The 19,520-nt window shown below is 37.3% G+C and overlaps 1 non-coding gene across 1 annotated transcript; it reads left to right on the top strand.

The window, feature by feature from the left end:
* Positions 1–9,083: 9,083 nt before the first annotated feature.
* Positions 9,084–9,190, top strand: LOC132297938 (small nucleolar RNA R71). Its single transcript, XR_009479461.1, has one exon. It is a non-coding gene; the product is annotated as a small nucleolar RNA R71 (small nucleolar RNA).
* The last annotated feature ends 10,330 nt before the right edge of the window (positions 9,191–19,520 follow it).

Below are 19,520 nucleotides of genomic sequence, written 5' to 3'. Positions count from 1 at the left end.
GTTAAACAAACAAATTTCACTATTCCAGCAAATAAGTAACTTATTTCCCAAACTTCAAATTACTCACATATGTTGGTGCGACAATTCTGGGTCGTCACTCCCGGAACCCACACGGTTTGTGCACACCGCCAAAGGAGATAGCGGTGTAGAGCTATAATGAATGTGGCCAAGTTTTACATTTAGAAATTGTCACTATTACCTTTTTCACTAAAAATATAGATAGGGCAAGTAGGGATCATCCCAAAGGATTGGTGGGTCGTACTAGGTTGAGGAATCAAGATTAGGGTTAGTAGGTCGAATGATCAAAATAGTGGTTGGTGGTTGAATTACACTAAGATGCAATTTAAACTAAAGTAGGCAATTAAATATAGATGAGAGAAAATAAGAGAGAAATCTTGGGGTTTAGAGATCACCACTAAGCATAGCTTTTCTACACCCTTAATGAATGATTAATGAGGGGAAAAACATGTATTGCAACAAGGTGTGTGTGTGTGGTTGTTTCAACAAGCATGGATGACAAATTAAGCATATATTGTCTAAGCAACATGGTGGATAGCACAACATATCAAATTAAGCCATTAATCCTTTCTTAAAGCTCACAATCCAAACACATCACAAGGTTAGAGATATATGTTACTTGCTTTCATAAGTATGGAATATCAACAAAAAGCATGGATTGTCCTCCCATTTAACATCGAAACTACAACTACACTACAATTAAGCTAATGACATGAAATTAAACTAATTAAACTAAGGGAGCGGTACAATCCATCAAGAAATGAGTATGAACCATCAAATAAACCACAAGAACATTCCATTAAGCACTATATCTTGACATTCTCTAGATCTATAGCATTAATATACATAAACATGCATCAACAACACAAGAAATAGAGACAAACACATGAACATCTATTCTAGCATACATAGACATATGGATAGAATGAAATGATCAATTGGAAGCATTAAACCATATAAATCATTGAATAAACAAGATCTATATATATAAAAGTGTCAAAAAATGTATCACAATACAAATCCCCTCAAAAATACATAAATCAAGAAATAGAAAGCATGCTGAGGGCTAACTCTAGCCCCAAGAGAATGTCTAGCCACTCATGGATGATGTCCTCCAACCCTCAAGGGCAAGCTCTATTGAAGAAATCTGCTCTTTGGTTGATAAAGAGCCTCCAATGGTGTCTCTAGCCTCCTCCTTTCCTTTGCTTCCTCTCTAAGTATAAGAGTATAAAGTCTCCAAGTCTCTCTTAAAAAGTGGCTCATATTCCTTATATAGGTAGGTTAAAAATCACCCCAAATGAGCTGGGCTCGTACACCAATAATCCTCTAATGATTGGATATGAGACAACTTTTAATGAGTTGGAATTTGGAATTTTCTCGGGATTTGGGAAGTTTGATCGATCGAACTTGTGGTGCGGTCGATCGAACATGGCTGAGATCTATCGAATTGAAGCTGGATCGATCCTCAATGGCGGCGCCTTTTTGGATAAAAACAAATCTGAGATATTTTAAAGATATTTTTGGGAAAAGGACAAAAGTGGTTGGTTGGGTGGTACAGCTGGATAAGATCTGGCATGTGGATAAGGACAAGAAAGTTCGATCGATCAGAGAATGATGTTGGATCGATCGAACTTTTGGGAACTCTGAAGATAACATTATGGCCTGGATCTGTCTTGAAATGCTGAGATCGATGAAAGTTGGATCGATCGAACTTTTGGGAACTCTGAAGATGACATCATGGCCTGGATCTGTCTTAAAGTGCTGAGATCGATGAAATTTGGATCGATCGAACTTTTCTTGAGATCGATCGAAGTTTCTGAAATTCCACCTTTTGCTTCCTTTTGCTCTACTTTGCTCCTTTCTTTGATTCATCCCAGAATTGCTTCATTTTTGCTCTTATTTGGCTGAGTTAGCTTATTTTGGGGATAAGTACCTGAAAATGGAAATAACACGAAATCAATACAAAACAGAAAAATAAGATAGATAAAGGTTCTAGAATACCTAAGCTTAAAGGGTTTAAATATGCACTTTTCAGCGCTCATCACACCCCAAAACTTAAATATTGCTAGTCCCTAGCAATGAACTAGAAAGTAAAGGAATGAAATGAATAACTATACAATTATGAACTAGAAAACAATAAATGGATAACACCACTTTTCTAAGGAACACGATTACATTTAGCGTATGCAACAAGTTTTTTAAACCCCTAGGTTACCCCTAGTGGACGAGTGAAGTCTCATGAGGGTTTCCAGAAATGATACCCACAAACATTAAGCTCATTCTCACAAAAGAGGAAACAATATTGCAAACAAGCATTGGGAGAAAACTACCTCAAGTATGTAATTTTTCAACCCTTTCCAAGCAATCTCTCAAAAATTCAACATCAAGCAAACAAGTATGGTCCTCCACACATCAAGAAAATGATCATGCAAATCAAAACAACTCTACAATCCTTTTTGAGTGGACCGGCATCAAGTATGTTGCAATCTTAGCCAACTAAAGAAATAATCACATCCTTACCCTTAAACTAGCACACAAATCTAGTATCAATCATCAAGACAAAAAGTGGATCTTTTATTAAAGTTTTGTTGTTCTAGGTGTGCTTATTCTTTTCACTCAATTTTTTTTTTTTTTTTAAGGATCAAAGATGGAAGCATGGTGCAATTTGTTAATCTATTAAGCTTTCTAGCGATCCATGAGATCGAGCGTTAGGTTAATGACTCCCAAACCAGACGGCTTTAGGGCACTAGGTGTTTAAACACCCCTAAGGATTTACAAGCTCAAATCAACTAGGCTACAAATCACAATAACCTCCATCTAATCATTTCCCACTTCTCACCTTTTGGGAGAAATCCTCACTTTTTTTTATTACTTTTGGAATTGTTTTTTTTTGGTATTCAATTATTAACCTAGAGTTTGGGCCCTCCACCTTTCAGCGCGAGAAATTCAGTGCTTGATGAGGCTAGAATCCCGGCTACTCAATGAAAAGGGTTTGTTATCCACCTTTATCAAGAATGAAAACTTTCAATGCACTACTAGCCCAATTGGGATATAACCAATTCAATAATCAACAAAGCATGTACCTCACAAATGAATGCTAGTGTGCGCCTGTGCTAGTGTAGAATACTAGAGTGAATCTCAAAACAATCACAAAATCAAAATGATGTGGACTACAAGTGCAAGCAAGATATCAATCTTTCGAAAAATTTACTCCTAAATGGCATCCACATGGCATATAAGGAGTATTGGACTCTCAAGTCAAGCAATTTTTAAATTTTAAGCAATATAGTTCTCAAAAGATCAAAATCATAGCTAATCATGGACCAATCATAGAAAATCCACAAATATACAAGTCATGCTCAAAATTTTGAATTTAAAAACAAACACTGCAAAGCACCTTTACCCCCAAACTTAAATGGCACAGTGTCCTCAATGTGGAAAGAGAATGAAAGGGAAAGAGTATACCAGTGCAACTAAGGCAAAGAAAGGTCGGGACAAAAGTATCCAAAGTGGGTGGCATAGCCCCCCCTAACTTGGGATTAACTGTGGTCCTGAAATTTTGGCACTTGGATAAAACTCATCAGATAACAAAAGGGATAATCACAGTGCATAGTGGATATGCAAGTGTAAATGGGATAGCAACTAAAAATAGAGAGAGGTATAAGGGTAGTCCTGAAAATCGGGAAGTACTTTCTCTCTCACTAATGTTACTGGGATGCACCTGATGGAGTCAAACAGATAGATATAAGAATATGAAAATAGGACATCCAAAAAGAAAGCATATAAACCAAAAATAAAGTATAGTACATCCAGTATCAAAGCCGACAAACACAGCTGCAAAAATAATATAACAGTATAAAAAATATGCAGCTATCACAGATATGTGAGAGGAGTTAAAAAATATGGAAATCATGAAAAAAAAGTAGGACGGGCAAGTTGCACTCCGTGGATGTCTCTGGATAGATCTCTGAATGCGGTCATGACATCCGTGCGGAGGGAAGCAATGTCAGCTCTAATAGAGACAGTCTCTGCGCGGATAGATACCATGGTGTCCTCCAGAGTCTGAAGTTGCTCTCCAAAGTCGGGTATGTAAGCAGGGGCCTCAGGTGTGGCTAGATCGGGAGAATCGTGATCTTGAGCCTCCTCCTTATCGTAAACGGGTGACCCAACTGGAGAGTGCTGCTCTATGTCCTCTGCAGGCTACTCTAAATCAATATTTATGTGTACGGCAGCCGGATTAACTGGTATATCGTCCGCTGCTGGGCCTGTTACTGCTGCCGCCTGCTCCTCTGCCCTAGATCCTTAGCTGGCACTACAATATCGTCCCGCAAACTCTTGATAAGAGCGTTATAGCTCTTATCCTAGTCCTTCTTCTTGAAGGAATAGGCCCCAGACTCAGTCTGCTCCTGTGGCTGGAAGGGATAACACTGGTCTCGTAGAATCTGGGTGATGAGGTGGCCAAATGTTAGATACTTAGCCCTTTTGGGCTTGGCCTTGCTAATGTGGTCGACATACAACTTCATTATGACGCTCCAGATGAGCGCTGGGATAGATAGCCAATGCCCTGTATAGAATGCGTACAGAGCTGTCAGATAGTCACCATGCCTCCATGTCTTGTGGCCGGCTATGAAGATGTTACGGAACAAGACAGAGTCGAAAAACCACAGGTCAGCTGGAAGATAGGTCCAGGTGGCATAGGTCTTACCACCGGCATAGTGACCTGTGAGTAAAACGGCCATGTCTGCATATGTGGGCCTCTAGAGAGTGGGATAAGTGTCCTGTAGCTCTGGAGGGCAGATGTATGGACACTGGCAAGATCTGGACAATGTGTCCACAGTGATGCGGATCGGGTAGCCATCAATGGTGGTCCGCAGCTCCGCCAAGTTACTTGGGGCAGGCATAAGACAGGGGCAAGTATAGCTGATATGCCCCTCCGGAAAATATCATCATATGCTGACCGAGTAAGTACCAATCTGGAAAAGAAGTCTGTGTCAAAGACCAACTCGTGCACCACTGAAAGGCGTGAATATCTATACAATGGCTGGTCTAACTCCTGGGCTGGCTAAGCTGGCTGTGGTGGTGGAGATGGTATGTGCTCAACCTCAGCGTCAGAGTGTAATATGCTGTCAGATAAGGGAGACTGAGGTGGAGTGGGCTCCTGGGCATGAGATGGACCGGCTTCGTTATCTAAACTTGGCCTGCCCCTGCGGTGATAGTGTCCGCGAGCTACAGTCTTGACCCTAGCCATGTCTTACAAAATAAAAGTAAAACTTGCAAAATGGGAGTCAGTGCTAGTTTAAAGAATTAAAATACAATTTATAGAATCATGTATATCAAATATGATAGACAACACAGATAATGAACATGAATCCATGTAAGTGACAAGAATTGAGTGACATGATGTGAAGCATGCTGGACAATATAAGTATGAAATGCATCCAATGTGAAAAACACAGGCATTGGGCATGTGTGAGATAGCATGAAACACAAGAGATGGTGTGTGAGATGTGTGAAGTAAATCTATGAAGTTTGATCGATCACGAAAATGTGAGATCGATGCAAGTTCGATTGATTAAGAATAAGTGAGAACGATCTGTGACAGATCGATCGAATAAAAAGTTCGATCGATCAAACTGGGAAGTGAAACTTGAAAAGTCACAGATCTGTGAAGTGGATGGCACGGGGCCTTCATGAGCATGGTCGTAGGCCTATCAACACAACAAATTAACCTATTGGGTCACTTGGTTTGGCCCATAACTCCAAAATTAAATCAAAATCACTAAAAATACAAAAACATATATACATATATATACAAAGAGCTCAAAGCTTCATCAATGGAGTTATTCATCATGAAAACAACTTAGATCTACCATTTAAAGCATGTATGCATCAAATCTAAGCTTGAATCAAAGAGGTTAGGTTCGGATCTCACCGGAATCAAGAGAGAAGTGGAGATGCGAAGGGGGTGAGATTCGAATCAAGATCCGAGAGGAGAGAGAGTGATTCGATTCGTGGGATGCTTGCCGGAGATGGAGAAGAGTTGGGATACAGCGGCGAAAGGGGAACGAGGGTCTGAGATCGATTATAGGAATCGATCGAATGACCCTAAATTGATTTTTTAAAATATTCCCTTGCCAGTTCAATCGATCGAACTGAATCCCCAAATCGATTGAACTGACATCGTTCTCTCCTCTTAAGTGATAAAGTATTTTTGGGATTTTTGAAAAAGTAAAAATAAATAAAAAGAAAAAGAAAAATATTTTTAGGATTTTTTATTTTTTTTTAGAAAATAAAAAAAAAATGACTATAAAAATTAAATAATAAAATATATATTTTTTGGAATTTTTGAAATTCAAAACAAAGTCAAAACAAAGTCAAAATTGAAAAACAAAGAACAAAGATCGATCTCCCCAAGATCAATCACAGAATACTTTCGATCGATCGAGAATGTATAGAATTGAAGAAATGTTCGATCCATGAGACAGAGAGGCTTTTGGATGCAGGTGGATGCAGGTTGGAAATTTTCTAAGTGTTGGAACTACAGATCGATCCAAGATGAAGTTGGATCGATCGAAGAAGTTTAGATCGATCTAGGAACAAGTTCGAACGATGGGACAGAGAGTTGAAATATGCAGGTTTTGTTCGAACCATTGGACAGAGAATGATTTGGATGCAGGTTTGATGCAGGTGGGAAGTTCGATCGATCGAACTCATTTTGAGATCGATCGAACTTATGTAAAATGCTCAATTTCAACATAAAAGTGCATGCAATCTTAATCACAGTTCCTAGCAATGCATATGAACCCAAAGCTAATATCTAGACTTTGAAAGAAATGAAATTAAAGATAGAAATGAGGGAGGAATAGGGTTTTGACACCCTACGAAATGTCTTGCTAGTTTTTAACGTCTCTAGCAAGACGTTGGGCTCTTTTAGCCCAAATCAAACATCTTATAGTGCATCCCCTCCTCGATGGGGTGATAAGTGCTTTGAACCCCACCCAACTAATGGTTCTTTAAGGAACTTGTTGGATTAAGCTCAAAAGATGTTTTCGGTCCTTGGTCAAAACAATCTTTGGGCTTCCACGCCCTTTCAAAACAAGATTTTGAAACGACTTTCTTTGGTTTTAAGTTTGAAGATGGACTTTTTGGAACTTTGGTCTCACACAAAAATTCAATTCCTTTATTTTTAAGGTCATGACATTTCTCTACAACATTCACTTCTTCATGCTTGTCAAATAAATTGGGGGTTGGGTTAAAAATATTCAACTTTACCTTCATGTGGCCAAATGAAATCTTCATTATCCTCGTCCTACAATTAATGTTGGCATTCGCGGTTACCAAGAAAGGACGGCAAAGGATAGCAGGAATTTGGCTCTTAGGATTTGGGACCGGTTCCGTGTCAATGACAACGAAATCAACGGAAAGAAGAATTTATCAATCTTAATCAAGACATCCTCAATGATACCCCTAGGCTTTTTGATGGATCAGTCGGCAAGTTGTAAAACTACCGACGTCGGTTTCAAGTCTCGTAAGCCTAATTTGACATATACCGAGTATGGAAGAAGATTAACACTTGCTCCTAGGTCAACAATGATGCATGAAGTAGTAGGTGAACTGGGGTCCTTAAACTTTGAAAGAGTGTTATGCTGCAATATTAAGCTTACTTGCTCGGTTAAGACCACTTTTCTAGGTGCTTGGCTTCTGTTCTTCCTCTTTTGGGTGCACAAGTCTTTTAAAAACTTGGCATAAGCCGGAATTTGCTTGATTGCATCCAAAAGTGGAATATTGACTTTCACTTGCCTAAACACTTCCATAATTTCATTTACTTTGGCCTTTTGCTTGTCATTTGAAATGGATCCTTTTAAGGCATCCGGGAATGAGGCTTTTGGCTCAAAAACCTTTTTAGAATTTTTCTTTGAAGTCTCTTCAACACAAGAAGTTTTGAAATCATTTTGCAAATCTTTCTTTTCAAAATCACTTTTCAACACATTCTCATTTGAAAGATCATGCATATGCAATGAAGGAGGAATATGATATGAAACGGGATGGGTGTCAACTTTTGGTTGCACAGGTTCACTCTCTTCATTGGACATACCCACTTGGTTGTCCACAATCTCCCACTTCTCAATGTAGTCACCGCATTGACATGCTCTGTTGTGTGACCTTCCAATGAGGAATGAGTCTCCACAACACATTGTTGCTTAGGTGGGGCATTCAAAGGCATTTTCCCTTTCTCTCTTGCATTCAAAGTACTAGCTATTTGACCTACTTAGGTTTCTAGCTTTGCAATGGATTGAGAGTGAGAATGAAGTAATTGTGTGTTTGCCTCTAAAGTGCCCAAAGCGGTCAAAACTTTCTCTTCAAAAGCGGGACTTCTAATATTTCCTTGGGAATATGATGGTTGATTAGGAAAATGAGAATTAGAGAATTAGTTTCCTTGTGATTGGTATGATGATCTAAAACCTCGGGAACCTTGGCTTTGTAGTGGAGGTGGAATGTATTTCCTTTGAAAACTGCCTTGGGGAGGGTTTGAGCCTTCCCCTTGGTTTTTCCAAGAGAAATTCGGGTGATTCCTCCAACTAGGATTGTAGTGATTGCTATAAGGATTGTTCTCTTAATTCACAAATGTTGCATTTACTTGTTCATGATACTCACCTTGCACATGTCCATGGGGACAATTGGAAGTAGAATGTAAAACACTTGAACAAGTCATACATGTCTCATTAGATGCATGATGAGAATGGTTAGGGAAGGAAGATACTTGATTCGCTGAGTTTTAGTTGATAAAAAATTGATCAAACTTTTGAGATAATGATTTCATCTCGGCGGCAATTTCATTGGAGTGGTCAACTTGATGTAAGCCAACACTCTTCCTACCACTAGAATTTCTACCATTCTTCGAAGATAAGGTACGATGCAAAAAATTTTCACTCATGCTCTCATAAAGACGCCACACATCATCCTCATGTCTATCAATGTAAGAGCCACCCATGGAAGCATCAACCATGCCCTTGTAATTATTCGATAAGCTCTCAAAGAAATATTGAACTAATTGCCATTTGGGTATGTCATGATGTGGACACTTCCTAAGCAATTCATTAAAGCATTCCCATGCCTCATGAAATGTTTCCCCATCCCCATTTGAAAATTCCGTAATTAAAGTTCTCATGGCATTGGTCTTAGAAACCTGATAGTACTTCTTTAAGAACTCTTGTTGCATTTCTGCCCAAGAAGTTATTGAAAAATGCCTAAAATTGTTAAACCAATATTTTGCCTTGTCTTTAAGGATGAATGGAAAAAGTTTAAGCCTTAAGATCTCTTCCGGCATGTCCATGTATTTCATGATGGAACATACTTCAAGAAACTCATCCAAATGCTTGTAAGGTTCTTCACTTTGGAAGTCCATGATAGTTAGGAAGCATTTGAATGGTTTGTGGCTTGATTTCATAGTGGTGTGCTCTAAATGGTGGGAATTGAATCCATGTGGGTGCATTATATTCATTAGGCACATAGTGATGTCTTAAAGCAAGGGGAGGATTAGCAATTGGAGGTGCAACATGGGCACCTTGATTACCTTGAATGATGGGAGGTGGTGGAGCATAGATTGGCCTTGGCATTCCCAATTGGACTTGGCCTTGTTGTTGTGGTGGATGAACGAATGGCCTTGGCATGCCTAATGGAACTTGCATGTTATCATGATGCACATTGGGGTGGAGGATACCTTGTTGGTCTATGTGACCAAGGTCCTCCACATGGTCCTCATTGCATCCTTCCATTGGTGAAATGGATTGACTAGAACTACCTTTTCCCCTAGGGTTTTGAATAATGGATTTAAGATGAAAATTTAAAGGGACAAGAGTGGGTCTAAATGATCTATGACCATGCATGCACAATGCAACACAACAAGAAATAATGACAAACAACTTTCACAACAAGTCAATAATCAACAAACTTCCGCCACATACAATGTTCCCATACTCCCATGCTTTAGATAATATGCAAGAAAAGTAAATTGCCTCTACATGGGCTTATGATTTATCTAAGAATTGAAATACAAGCCTCTACGCTGGCTGACGATTTAACTGAGGGTTTGAGTAAGAAAAAGCTCACAAAGGTCCTTTAGCACTTTAACTCCAAATTTTTAGCTTTTAGCTTCGCAATTTATTTATTTATGATTTTAGCCTTTTTCCTTGCTTACTTAGCTCCTTTGCTTAGATGTTCCTATACTCACCTTCTTAGCTCAATGCATCTTGTCAAACAAGAACAAACACAATGAGTAACAAAAATTGAAATGAAAATAAAGTATAGAGACGATCAAAGGAGTACTAATTCCTAATTAATTCCACAAATACGACGTTGCCTTTAATCAATCCCTGGCAACGGCGCCAAAAATTTGGTGGGGCGATCCCGGATTTGTCACTCTCGGAACCCACACTGTTTGTGCACACCGCCAAAAGAGATAGCGGTGTAGAGCTATGATGAATGTGGCCAAGTTTTACGTTTAGAAATTGCCACTACTACCTTTCACTAAAAATATAGCTAGGGCAAGTAGGGATCGTCCCAAGGGATTGGTGGGTCATACAAGGTTGAGGAATCAAGATTATGGTTAGTAGGCCGAGTGATCAAAATAGTGGTTGGTGGTTGAATTACACTAAGATGTAATTTAAACTAAAGTAGGCAATTAAATATAAATGAGAGAAAATAAGGGAGAAATCTTGGGGTTTAGAGATCACCACTAAGCATAGCTTTTCTAAACCGTTAATGAATGATTAATGAGGGGAAAAACATGTATTGCAACAAGGTGTGTGTGTGTGTGGTTGTTTCAACAAGCATGGATGACAAATTAAGCATATATTGTCTAAGCAACATGGTGGATAGCACAACATATCAAATTAAGCTATTAATCCTTTCTTTAAGCTCACAATCCAAACACATCACAAGGTTAGAGATATATGTTACTTGCTTTCATAAGTATGGAACATCAATAACAAGCATGGATTGTCTTCCCATTTAACATCTAAACTACAACTACACTACAATTAAGCTAATGACATGAAATTAAACTAATTAAACTAAGGGAGAGGTACAATCCATCAAGAAATGAGTATGAACCATCAAATAAACCACAAGAACATTCCATTAAGCACTATGTCTTGACAATCTCTAGATCTATAGCATTAATACACATAGACATGCATCAACAACACAAGAAATAGAGGCAAACACATGAACATCTATTCTAGCATACATAGACATATAGATAGAATGAAATGATCAATTGGAAGCATTAAACCATATAAATCATTGAATAAACAAGATCTATATATATAAAAGTGTCAAAACATGTATCACAATACAAATCCCCTAAAAAATACATAAATCAAGAAGTAGAAAGCATGCTTAGGGCTAACTCTAGCCCCAAAAGGATGTCTAGCCACTCATGGATGATGTCCTCCAACCCTCAAGGGCAAGCTCCATAGAAGAAATCTGCTCCTTGTTTGATGCAGAGCCTCCAATGGTGTCTTTAGCCTCCTCATCTCCTTTGCTTCCTCTTTAAGTATAAGAGTATAAAGTCTCCCTCAAAAAGTGGCTCATATTCTTTATATAGGTGGGTCAAAAATCACCCCAAATGAGCTGGGCTCGTACACCAATAATCCTCTAATGATTGGATATGAGACAACTTTTAATGAGCTGGAATTTAAAATTTTCTCTGGATTTGGGAAGTTCGATCGATCGAACTTGTGGTGCGATCGATCGAACATGGCTGAGATCTATCGAATTGAAGCTGGATCGATCCTCAATGGCGACGCCTTTTTGGATAAAAACAAATCTGAGATGTTTTGAAGATATTTTTGGAAAAAGGACAAAAGTAGTTGGTAGGGTGGTACAGCTGGCATGTGGATAAGGACAAGAATGTTCGATCAATCAGAGAATGATGTTGGATCGATCGAACTTTTGGGATCTCTGAAGATGACATCATGGCCTGGATCTGTCTTGAAGTGCTGAGATCGACGAAAGTTGGATCGATCGAACTTTTCTTGAGATCGATCGAAGTTGCTGAAATTCCACCTTTTGTTTCCTTTTGCTTTACTTTGCTCCTTTCTTTGATTCATCCCAGAATTGTTTCATTTTTGCTCTTATTTGGTTGAGTTAGCTTATTTTGGGGATAAGTACCTGAAAATGGAAATAACAGGAAATCAATACAAAACGGGAAAATACGATAGATAAAAGTTCTAGAATACCTAAGCTTAAGGGGTTTAAATACGCACTTTTCAGTGCTCATCATATGTCAATATAACTGTACAAACATATAGTGCATCTGTCCCATATTACTACTCCATTATCTCATTTTTAGTTGTTCGTAATTAGTTGTCGACTTTGAAAAGTGAAAGCAAATAATCCAATTTTTTACCATAATTGGCAAATGCATATTTCCACAAATACATAAGGATAATACTTTAAAACAATTGGCAAATAACAGAAATATAAATTCCGCCTCCATTGGATTCATTACCTAAGCTAACCTACCAAACTAGGAAGCATGTACAGAGTTCATCCAGATAACCCAAAATCGTATCCTTGTTTTGGAAATTATCTTTTGGAAACAGTTCCACAGAATTAGAGGAACTAGACATGGATAAAGTCCAGTTTGAAAAGTGAAACCAAATAATCCAATCGTTTACCATAATTGGCAAATGTATATTTCTACAAATTCATAATATAATACTTTACAACAATTGGCAAATAACATAAATATAAATTCCTCCTCCACTAGATTCATTACCTATGCTAACCTACCAAACTACGAACCATATATAGAGTTCATCCATACAACCCAAAATCGTATCCTTGTTTTTGAAATTATGTTTTCGAAACAGTAGCACCAAATTGGAGGAACTGGATATGGATAAAGTCAAATACATCAACATTGCTAACTGAATTTTTAAACAATTGTTGCTTTTACTAATACATCATTTTATCCCGAATGTCTAAAACCGTCAATAATCTACTTTCTTCATTGTTTTAGGTATGCATTGCCTTCCCAATTCCCTCTCTTTGCTGCACCTTTTTTCCTCACCATTCTCTTTTCCCAACATGTATAAAACCCTTACCACAGCCGTTGATCCTCCATCGACACTACCTGCAAAAACATTTTCTCTATTTAACTATCAACCTTAACTTCTACAAATCAGGAACTACTATTATAATTACATCAATCTAATTTGGATTGGGAAAAGAATGAAAGGGGTAAGGTATTTCATACTTCACCGCCATTTTACAGGGACATCATTATAATTATACATAACATATGGAAGTGAACAAGTTTGAATCCCCCATTCACCATGGAAGGAAGTCTGTTAAGCATAACAAAAACCATAGTAATAGACCATCTTGGTCTAGCCCTACCCCAACACAAAGAAGCCTATGAGAACTCTTGAGCTTCAGACCTATAAGAAATCTAAGTTTTTTTAAAAGAAAACATGCCTCCATCCCATAACATTCTGTCTTCAGTACCATATTTAAGTGGCACCAACACTAGAAATTCTATAAACTGGAGTAACGCAGGCTCCTGAAACAGATTTAAATCCCACCTTCCATTGTTCATTAGGCTTTCCAATGTATCATTTCTGGATAAGTGTAAATACCTCAACACTCTATGTCTAAATCTTTGTGTAACTGTCAGCCCTTTATACCATAGATCTTCTACAGTAAAAAGCTTTCCATTACCCACCCTGAAGCTGATATAATGCAACATATCATCTCTAACTTCCACCAAGGCTTTCTAAAGAATCGAATTGGTCATCCATGGAATGACTGTCCAATAGTCAGAATTAGGAGTATATTTAAGCTTGTACTAAGAAACCCACAGCCGATTCTTACTTGTAAAAAAATCCCAAGCTAACACCCGCTTAGAAGCACTCTGAATATCAACCAATTTTCTCAGTCCCAGCCCCCCTTTAGCTTTACTTCTTATCATCAAATCCAGCTAAGTAAATGCATCTTTTTTAAATGTTCAGTACTGCCCCAAATAAAATTCCTACAGAGTCTTTGCAATTGATTAATTCGACTTTACCTGCAATTGATAGCATCTTGGTACTCCAACACTGAATTCTGCTAGAGACTCTATCTATCAGCCCCTGACAATGAATTCTCCTAATGCCATAGGGACATAATGGCAATCCCAAATATCTAATAGGGAATTGAGCCTCTGAACATTGTAAAACATTTAGCAACTGCTGCCTTCATCTCACTGCTCTGGAAAAAATAACAGTACTTTTCTGTTGACTGACTTGTAGCCCTGTAGAATCCTCAAATTGCTTGAATAAATCTGATAGCACTCTAGCATTAGAGATGGAAGCCCTACAAGCCAACAACAAATCATCTGCAAAGAAAATATGGCTCAAAGAATAATGAATTTTAGTAGCTGTATGTGTCAACTCTAGATCCCCTTTCTGGACAGTAGCATTTATAGTGTTAGACAAGTGTTCTGTAACAAGTGTAAACAACAAAGGGAATAAAGGACATCATTGTCTTAATCCCCTACCTAGTTGTATAAAACCATTTAGAGAGCCATTGATCAAGATGGAATATCTAGTAGAGTTCAGAACAACAGAAATCCAACTGATCCATACTTCACTAAAGCCATAACCTTTCATAACCCTCAACAAGAAACTCCAAAACACAGAATCATAGGCCTTCTTCATATCCACCTTCAATGCCATGGAAGCTTGTTTAGTCCATTAAAATCTTTAACCAATTCATATGCCAAAATAAGAGAATCTTGAATTTTACGCCCCTTCACAAAAACACTTTGCTCATGACTAACCAATGTTGACAACACAACAGCCAACCTATTTGCCAAGACTTTTGTAACAATTTTATAAAGTAAATTTCACAAAACTATGGACCTATACTCTCCCAGTTTCTTTGCATTACCCACCTTAAGAATAAGAGTCAGAAAACAACTACTCACTCCCATTGGCATAACATTTGTATGGGAAAAATGTTGAATTGTTATAACCTCCTTGCCTACAACACACCAAAATTTCTGATAGAATCGAACTGGAAACGATCTAGTCCTGGAGATTTGTTAGGATGAAACCCCATAACAACCTCCTTTATCTCCTCCTTACTCACAGTTCTATTAACAGAAACCACCTCTTCAGGCTTCAGAGAAAATCTAGAAGTAATATTTGGCTGAGAAACCTTAGGACTCCTAAAGAACATTTGCTGATAATAGTCCACAAACCATGCCCTAATCATCCCCAAATCCATAGTAGTCTGTCCATTATCATTCTCCACAGCAGTATTTGCATTAAAATTTCTATGTTGTTTCAACTTACTATAAAAATACCCAGTACTTTTATCATTATCTTTCAACCAAAGTACACGACATTTCTGGGCTACGAGAATTTCTTGATCACTGACAGCGGAGTCATAAGCTAATCTAGCTTCTTGTTCAATTTGGAAGGTTGAATCACTGGTATCATTCAATAATTGGAGCTGGACTTGATCTAAATGGTCCTTAGTTTTAATCACTTTCTCACCAACATTACCAAAACAATTCTTATTCTAATCTTTTATGATTAACTTGACATTCCTGAGCTTCTTCAGCAGAACATGGATTGAATTCCCTGAAACCTTAATATCCAAAGCTTTTTGCACCATAGGAGGCATACAATCCTGCATACACCACAACTTGAGCATTTTAAAAGGTTTGGGACTTGCTACAAAATCTTTGGAGATGTGAATAGCAATTCCATAGTGATCAAAATATGAAGCAGTAGTATACAAAGCCTTAGTACCAGGCAGCTTGTCCAACCAACTCTTATTAAGATGCATTTTTAAATTTGTTCAATGTTCGCAAGCTTGTATAATTCATCTCGTTTTGCATTCCTGGGATTGTCCAGTAGATCCAAAATGAACTGTGAACGCAAGGGCTTAGCCTCTTCCTATATCATATAAAAAGTATATAACACTATGTTATGTACTTTACACATTACGACGCATGAAATAAAGTTTGAATAAATAACCCAACTTACATGAAAGGTACTTGATAATTCATTGCCATTCCACAACTCCATGTACCTCATTACAAATAATCCAAAAGCATTTCTAACATCCAATGAATAAATTACATATATATTGAGTGACTTATAGAATACTAAAATATAAAAAATTTTACCACATATTTCATAAATAATTATATTTAAATTTAAACTATACATACCTATCATTCTAAACTGGTATTTTCTTTGAAGGCTTTGTTTTGTACGATGGCCACTTTTCCCCTACTGCAATCTCAACCAACTGTTTCTGTCATACATAACATGATCCCATTTACGATTTTATTCAATATGATGTTTCAAAAAGCATGTATTGATTAATAATGTCAGTAGAAAACATAGATTAAAAAAATAGAATGTGTAAGCATAGAGTTGTACCACGTAATTAGCATATATAGTGTATTTATATGGTCGGCCCAATGAATATAGGTAATCAACTAAATTATTCAGCAGGTTGACGAAAGCAAAAACCAGTGACTTTCGACAATTGCAGGAAAAAAATACTATGTCACAGTGAATGAAGATGAAATAAGGACATATAATACAGCACATACAACTGACTGAAATAAAATTAATGACAAACAATGAAACAAACCAGATCACACTTCTTCATCACACCTGCATCAATTTTCGCATACTTTTTGTATTTTTCCCACAATTCTTTTATGGCTGCTCGCTACTCCTCAACAGTTTTAAAATTCACCAACTCTTTTGCAACAAGGAACTACACGGCTGTACTTGGAAAATAGTACTTGGTCATATGTTCTCCTTGTTGTTTGTTCAAAACATTTGCCTAAAATAGTATGACCTGAAATAAGTAAACACTTATATTCACCAACTATATTCATAACAATAAAGATTAATTACAAATAACATGCGATTGCAATCACTCACCAAGTTATCAATCCAATTCGGGTCAAACAATTAACCTATCTCCGTCCTTGAAAGGGCCCCACCATATATTTCTATCAATATCTCACTGTACAAATTAATTAAAAATTATATATTCATTCCAACGCAATATTATATTAATTAAAAATAAATGAAGATGGAAATATCACGACAAATATACAATTGCAAAGTATTTTAACAAGTGTATGTTGCAATTACTATGGAGGAAGCTCACGCAATGCCGCATAACTCAACAATTTCTTCTGTTTAATGCCCAATTGAATCTTCTTACCTCCCTTATACATAAACAGAGAGAAGTAATATTTTGTTAGTTTTTTTGTCCTCTTATGTCTTCTAAGATTTGTCAGGACTTTATCCTCTCCTATGTCCGTAACATTAATGGCATTTTCAGGCTCTGTAACATTTATGTTTGCCTGACTACTAGAAGCTGCAATTGCTGCTGCACTTAAATCCTGCTCCATAGCCATGGCGATAACCGTATCGACCTCTTCCCTATGTTGGTCATTTATTTTAGGGTTGGTGGTAGGAGTAAGGTGGCATACATCTCTCTTGAATACCTCTCCATCAAATGATTCCCCCTCACCAACTATTTCCCTATCCTCTTTATCCTCTTCATTGCTTGGGTCAGCAGACTGTTGCTCCTTACCTCTACAATCTGTTTTGGACTTCTTCATCATTAAAGTCTCTATTTCCTTAACCTCTTCTCTTCAACGTCTTTGTATTTTCTGCATTTTTTCTTATTTCCTTTTGCATATCTATAATGTAACGCTACATACACATGTAGTAATTGGTGAACACTAATCGAAATACAATTACGAGACAGTCTATTCATACATACATCATCATCTCTAGTATAAAAATATATATATTTACCTCCAATGCAGCATTAGACGAGCCTAACCGAGATTGGAATGGACCACATGCAGTTGGGCCAACATTGACATTGGTCAGTTCTTCTGTGCCCCATGCTGTGCTCAATTGTTCCAAATTCAAATTACGCACAATGTGTAACTATTCTTTTAGCTGATGCTGGAATGATAAAATAAAGATACACAAGCATTTAAATTTACAACGTAGCTAACAAATACTATAATACCTGACCATTTCCAAACCCTTCCATCCGTTCCTCCCATTTCAATCGATCACGTACGAGGCTATCATCCCAATAAGCTAGGCTGTTTCTATCTTCAGTAGGATAGCATGGGTACTTCACTTGACATCTCATCAAATAAACCAACTATTTTGTATGAAACAAAATGCACCAGATTAGACATAATACATATTATAAACAAAACAATTTAAATTCGTAACTTTCAACTTGCAAATGGAGTTAAATTAAAACTTGTAAACCTGCAAGAAAAGCAAGTAACCAACATATTCTCTTTTTAGCTTGCCATCACCCAAACTACCAACCACATAGTCCAGCACAAACATGCACCAGTTATAAGAACTTATTGCTTTGACTTTGTCAACAGCCAATAATTCTTGTACATGCGCATGATAACGCCCGTTTGGAGTTAGTACAGTCGCACATGCGAATAATACAAAGGCCCTTTTGAAGTCATCTCCAGCTTCACATTCTACAACCCTTTTCATCAATTTGCCTACAGACAAGGAGTCCTGATATCCACCCTCGTCTATCCAGTCCGTACAAAACTGACGGGATGTAAGCACTGCCACTGTACCGGTAGGTAACCCCAAAATGTTATGCTCCTCAAAGGCATTTATGGGAAACAACTGATTGCCCTTCCGTTTTATACCACATTTATCAGTCTCAAATTGTTCTATCAAGTAGTTGAAGAGTGGAGTCGACAAATGGGAACACTTGAGGTCCAACAGAAATCCAAAACCGATATCCTCCACATCCTTCCTCTTCTCAGAGTTCAGTTTCGCAACTATTTCTATGAATTTCAGAATGGAGCTTCTGTGGAAACCGGCCTTAATCTTGTATTCTGCCTTCTTCTATACCATTAAAAAACTAATAACATTGTCATTCAATTTTCAAGTCTATGTTATATGCAATAAATACAAACAATTTGATTTAACACATTACCTTTTTCCTTTTTTTTATTTGCAGCTTTATATCCGGACCTTCGGAACTCCATTTCAAGTTTACTTTTTTCCTCATAATATGAGGCCTTCTCTTCAGTTCTCATTATTTTCCATGATTTCGTAGCTTCAGTCTCTATTTGTCTTTTTAGAGACATCTTGATTTTTGTCGTCAATCCATGCTTTTCTCTGTATTTTCGTATATATGCCGCTCTGATCAACCATTAATAAACCAAGCATAAGGATTTAAACACATATACATCACAAGTTACTCTCAAATTCATACATCTTCCATTTACGAAAAACCAAAAATTTCATATAACTTCCCAATTTGTTCCTACTTTTTCATGACTTTAGAATTCTAAATTGATCACCAATTGGAATGAGCAATTCATATAATTATTTAAAGTTGATAATTATACATATACTAACTATCCTGCTAACATAACCCAACTTTGCTCCTTTATTTTTGAT

This window comes from Cornus florida, unplaced genomic scaffold (assembly GCF_030987335.1).
Source record: "Cornus florida cultivar Cherokee Brave unplaced genomic scaffold, ASM3098733v1 CherokeeBrave_3.0.0_Hap2_Chr02, whole genome shotgun sequence".
NCBI lineage: Eukaryota > Viridiplantae > Streptophyta > Magnoliopsida > Cornales > Cornaceae > Cornus > Cornus florida.
This window is presented reverse-complemented; position numbering and strand designations above follow the sequence as displayed.